The following is a 6794-nucleotide window of genomic DNA, read 5'->3' as shown; positions in this document are numbered from 1 at the left end:
TACTCATTGAACTGACAAAAATAGTGGAATAGCACAATACAAATTATGTTTTGGGGTGAATTCCCTATTCTGTATGACATTGTTCAATTGTAGAACAAGCAAGTAATAAAACAATTAAGTGTAGTAAATTGGAAAATAACAAATGACCAAACCTGAAAATAGATATCGGCCTACATTAGACATACATTTTTATTTAATCTTAAAACATTAACCAGAAACAATCCAGACAGTGTCCTCAACAACAAACATCCACAACACAATTTTAAAATGTGAAATTATACATAAACCGGGTTGACAGATAAGTCCTAGTTATATGGAGGTTTTGTTTTAAAATTCAATACAGTTTAGTCCCTCACAAAACCTTACGAAAAAATAAAACCCATGGTCTTTATTTATTGAATCCAAAATAAAAAGCATACATTGCTATATTGCTATTTTGTTTTTTAATTAATTGCTGAACTCAAAATAAAGGATCATTGTCAGAATTCCACGGTTTGCCTGAAGCTGGTCTGAGACGGCCTCGTCCCCAGAGGCAGGGTAGTTTGTGATTTACTCTCATAACTGCAACACTCGTACAAGAGTCAGGTTTACGGATGATCTCACACCAGTCTGGATAGTCCACAGGTTTAGCTCCACTACAGGGAAAATCAGAGTTAGAGTATATATGTGCTACATCCAAATACGTTTAAGTACTTTTTGGGGGGCAGTGTGAATTTAAAAAAAAACTCACTGGTCACAACATCCTACACCAAAAGGCTCCATGCAGACACACTGGTAACAGTCATCGGTTATCCAGCTTTCTCCTATCCCGTACACCTGTCCCATGTGTTCACAGCTCCCTGAAAATTTTAAATATCTGTTATTGTGACACATACAGCAGTGGATTTACTTGGGTAGAAGTAGAAATACTATGTATTTACAAATAAAAGTCCTGCACTAAAATTTTTACTTACAGGCTAGACAGAAGAAGGGAATTCCACTTAACGTTATCATCAAAACGTACAAGAATTGTCCTTTTCATATACTCGTATATAATTATACATATTATATTATAGTTTTATTATTACTGATTCATTATGCAGCAATTAAATGTTACAGCAGGTCTGCGTAGAGCTAATGTTGACTACAATTCTGTTGGGTTGTTTATTATAAAGCCTAAGTATGCATTATATTTCATAAACTGATCATATGTTTTGGTTGGAAAAACTTAAATTTCCAAAGTAATAGTAGTATAACTGTCTTAGAAATGTAGTGGGTTAAAATGCACAATAGTTTCCTCTCAAAATATTATGAAGAAATAAAATAAAGGTAAAGTACAAGTACATCAAAAAAAATGTCTTTAATTACTTCTACCACTGGACATGTACACATAAAAGTCTGTAGGAAACATTATGTCCACACATACATTTACATACACATACTGCACCTTTAGTATTAAAGAAGCATTCGCCACTGTTATACACAGAGAAACATGGTACACTGGCACTCAGAAACAGTATAGCCAAAAGCACTCCTCCTGCTGTGTTGGCCATTTCTGAAAAGAAACAGCGCACAGGTTAGAAACAACAACCAAACATAACAACCAGATGAGAGAAATGCCCGACTGTTAGTCTTACCTATTTCAAGGTGTCCACTGTGTAATATAAAAAGCTTCCCTTACTTCTCTTTCTGTTCCTCTTGCCTTCATTCACCCTCTTGTTGTTTTTCTATTCCCTCTTTGCCCCTTTCAGCTCTCTGCGTCTTCTCCTCAGTGCCACTGATGCTCTCTCTCTCTGTGGGCTCAGATATTTATACTGAACCAGCACGTCTTTATCTCTACTTTCTACATTGCTATTTGTCCATAACCCCCCTCGCCCCCCACTCATTAATTACCTTCTATATCTGCACGCACACATATAGTATACAGACACACACACACACACACACACACACACACACACACACACACACACACACACACACACACACACACGCATACAAGCATTATTATTACAATGTTCGTCATTCTCTCTTGTGCTGCTTCACAGAAATTGCCCCAGAGTATATAGTGTGCACTCTTTCAGATAACATTTGTCTCAGGGGTGCCATTTGACCCTATCAGAAGATCTCACTGGTGACACTATCCATAGGACAATGAGCCAGTGGCCTATTGTCCTACCCACAGCGTGACCCCTTGACCCCTACTCAACATCCGGACACATGTATACGTATTTTATTGTGACATCCAATGAAAATAATGCTTAAAAGCTTGTTTGAAAAAAGGCCAAGTTATTTGTTTTTATTGTTAAAAGCTATTTTATTATTTCTGTTGTATTCATTGATAATTGTCTTTTTCTTACAAGTGACTAATGATCAAATTCATTGATGCACATCAGTTGCTTAATTCAATTTCATATCATGTTGCGCTAATTACAAGATTCGGAATGTGGATTCATTTTCCTATTAAAAGTCTCTTTAACATGGTATGTTTTGCGTCATTGTGGGGGTGTTTTTGTTCAGGAGCAGGGAAGGGGGCATAATATTTAAGGGCTTCTCTGTAAAATTGGAGGTTATTTTTGTGTTAGAGGATGGCTTTCAGTGTCTTTGTGCTGGAAGTTGTTTGAACAAACCACCCTGAGTCCACTGATAACATGTGCCTATGAGGACACACACACACACACACACACACACACACACACACACACACACACACACACACACACACACACACCTATTGCCTGTGCAACCAGGATATAGGTTAACGGAGAAGTCTGAAGCCCCACACCCTGACTATTGTGTAAATACGGTGGAGCATAGTGACATCATAATAGGGTTTCTTAAAAGTTCAAATGTCAGTCAACCCTTTAAATCTGGCCAGCAGAAAACATTTGCATTATGACACAATCAGTTTATTACAAAAAGTATTTTGCACCAACTTATAAACAAAACATATATATATATATATATATATATATATATATATATATATATATATATATATATATATATTTGTTTGTTACTGTTAGGAGATTTCATTGCCTCAAGGCTTACTCTGCAGCATGACACCAAACTAAGGACACAATTTTGGTCTTAAAATTAGACAACCATCCCCAACAGAATCCACAAGTTTAAAATCAAACCTGAACTTTGTCCTCAAATGTAACTACAGATCAGATGAGTGATATAGACACACATACACTCAACCCAGACGCCCTCTAGTGCTGCAACAAACTGATGTATTCATATTTTAACAGAATGCCTCTGATGACTTCTGTGCACCCACTGCTGTCAGAATAGTTTTGGTTTCAAGAATAGTAATACCTGAGACAATCTTTCAATGGCCTAGCACACGTCAATGTCTATATGAATATGTCATTTTGTGATACCCTGTTGTTGGCTGTGTTTTCATAAAGTGTACAGTAACTCATTTTATTATTTCTAACATCAGTGTCACTGTTTTTTTTCAGCCAGTGCTCCCACAGGCTTGTGCACATTAGGATGCAACCTATTATGCTTCCTTAGAAAATCTAGGACGTTTCATTATCCAAAAGTCCAAAAGCATGTTCCCTCTTTGTAAAATCACTTAATTAAAGTACAAAAATAGTATCTGTAGCATAAACCTTGCTATGTATTATGCAATAGCATGCAAATCAGAGATGTGGAGACAGTAATGAATCACTGCAGACGATGTTAAAATGCCATCAGGCTTTATTTATATTCTGCTTGGATAAAATCACAGATGATGACAGAAATAAATCCTTAATTGTACATTTTTACAGAAAAAAAGCCAAAAAGACTCCTCAAGAGAATTTATGGAATACAAATGCCAGAGTTGTTACTAATAAAGAATAAAACATGAGTGAACAGACTGACTTTTTAGTAAGTCAGGTTATGATCTGATGTCACAAACCTTTATAATGCCAGTAAAACGCCTGTTTGCTCACAGGAGCAGGATGTACTTGCACACTTCCAGTGTAGGCTGTCAGTCTTGATTATTGTGTAATCGGGTGTGTGTGTGATTGAGAGAGGATAATAGGAAGTGTAAACAGTGAAACTTGATCTTCAGGGACATTTCTGTGTACTTCCAACACCAGTTACCTGAACTTCATGGGTCTTTTTCAGAGGTACAAGGATCAGAAGTCAATGCCAGACTCTGTAGGAATATGTCTGATATTTAGTTGACACAATGAAGCACAAAAACAACCGAATATCAAACATATCACACAGCTTCTAGCCAGTCAGAGCCTCAGCAGATTGGAAAACCTGTAAATGAGAGAAAATTCAGTGATCACACAGTCAGTCAGCTTGTTTCAGAGTGAATGTAGGACACAGACTACACCACACAAAGAAGAAGAGATAGGCCTTGAGGGAGGGAGTCACTATAACACAAGTATGTAGAGATCCTGATGGCATTCGAGATCACCTATCAGTGACTCTATTGGCATTAGGAAAGACAGGGTTGAAGAGAAACAGTGGACAGCAAAAGCAAGAAGAGGAGAGGCAAAATCCTACATCACACACAAATACAAATATGAGGAATACATACCAATTCCCTTTATCCATACACAGCGTCCCCGTGTCCTTTAAGTAAAAAAAGTTGGTTGGTTACTTTGAGTTCAAAAAGGTTGAAAAAACAAAAAAGTGATTCACAACTAACTGTTAAATGTGTGTGTGAGCTATGATCTGTGTATATGAGCTATTCCTCAGTGGGACAGCATTTATATATACAACCCTGTGAGTTTGGGGGGAACACCTACGCACTCTCTCAGTAACACACACACTCAGTGCCCCATGTAATTAGAGGTATATTGATTAGCTACTGTGGCCTGCAGCCTTTCCTCCCCACATTAGCCTGATCAATAGATGTGATGTTCATCCTACTGTGAGCTCTCTCTCTCTCTCTCTCACACACACACACACACACACACACACACACACACACACACACACACACACACACACACACACACACACACACACACACACACACACGATCGCAGATGCAAAGTCAAATCATTTTCAGTTATTGCCTGTAGGTAGGACATGGCGGTCACCTTACCGTCACTAGTTGTATCTTTTTACTAAAGTTTGCTTTAACAATTAAAATATATCATATGGCTGACATCTCAAATGACTACCTTTATAATGCATGCATGCATTAAATGTAGTTAATGTTTAGTATTTTTATATAATGCTTCACAATCATGTTTATTTACCATTTGAAATAAATAGAAAAGAAAAAATGGTGTTGCAGAGAGCAGCATAACTAAAAAATGTAAATAAAATGTGTTATATGAAATATGAATTCCATCCTGTGACAGCATCCACAATCGTAAAGCTTCTTTTTTTTCACAATATCTAAATGATCACCAAAATATCTGAATGTTCAATATGGCAAGAAATACTTCCCTTAAATTTTTGATATCCAAAGTGGAAGACTTGTACCATGTCAGGAGATTGTATGGATGTTGGTCATTTATAAGTACATTTACTCAAGAACAATTTTGAGTTTAGTTTATTAGTTTATAGTGTTGTGGACAGTCCTCCTTAATTCACTGTACAGTAAAAGGAGCAGCTTTAGCCTCTACGGCTAATTTCCAGCTGTAGTCCCCGGCCAGCTGACAATAGGCACTTGCACTTGTACTTGTACTTTAAGTATTTCTATTTTATGCTTTTTTACACTTCTATTCCAATACATTTCAGAGGTATATACTGTATATGCTATGTACAGTACAGGCCAAAGGTTTGGACACACCTTCTCATTCAATGCGTTTCCTTTAATTTCATGACTATTTACATTGTAGATTCTCACTGAAGGCATCAAAACTATGAATGAACACATATGGAATTATGTACTTAACAAAAAAATGTGAAATAACTGAAAACATGTTTTATATTTTAGATTCCTCAAAGTAGCTACCCTTTGCTTTTTTGATAGCGCTGCAAACCCTTGGTGTTCTCTCAATGAGCTTCATGAGGTAGTCACCTGAAATGGTTTTCACTTCACTGGTGTGCCTTGTCAGGGTTAATTAGTGGAATGTGTTCCCTTATTAATGGGGTTGGGACCATCAGTTGTGTTGTGCAGAAGTCAGGTTGATACACAGCCGACAGCCCTGGACAACTGTTAGAATTCATATTATGACAAGAACCAATCAGCTACGGAAAGAGAAACGAGTGGCCATCATTACTTTAACAAATGAAGTCAGTCCGGAAAATTGCGAAAACTTTGAATGTGTCCCCAAGTGCAGTCGCAAAAACCATCAAGTGCTACAACGAAACTGGCTCACATGAGGACCGCCCCAGCAAAGGAAGACCAGGAGTCACCTCTGCTGCTGAGGTTCATCCGAGTCACCAGCCTCAGAAATCGCAAGTTAACAGCAGCTCAGATTAGAGACCAGATGGATGCCACACAGAGTTCTAGCAGCAGACACATCTCTAGAACAACTGTTAAGAGGAGACTGCGCAAATCAGGCCTTCATGGTCAAATAGCTGCTAGGAAACCACTGCTAAGGAGAGGCAACAAGCAGAAGAGATTTGTTTGGGTCAAGAAACACAAGGAATGGACATTAGATCAGTGGAAATCTGTGCTTTGGTCTGATGAGTCCAAATTTGAGATCTTTGGTTCCAACCACCGTGTCTTTGTGCGACGCAGAAGAGGTGAACGGATAGATTCTACGTGCCTTTGCTGGTGACACTGTTGGAGATTTATTCAAAATTGAAAGCATACTGAACCAGCATGGCTACCACAGCATCCTGCAGCGACATGCCATCCCATCCGGTTTGCGTTTAGTTGGACCATCATTTATTTTTCAACA

This window comes from Perca flavescens, chromosome 6 (genome assembly GCF_004354835.1).
Source record: "Perca flavescens isolate YP-PL-M2 chromosome 6, PFLA_1.0, whole genome shotgun sequence".
NCBI lineage: Eukaryota > Metazoa > Chordata > Actinopteri > Perciformes > Percidae > Perca > Perca flavescens.
Note: the sequence above shows the minus strand (reverse complement) of the source record.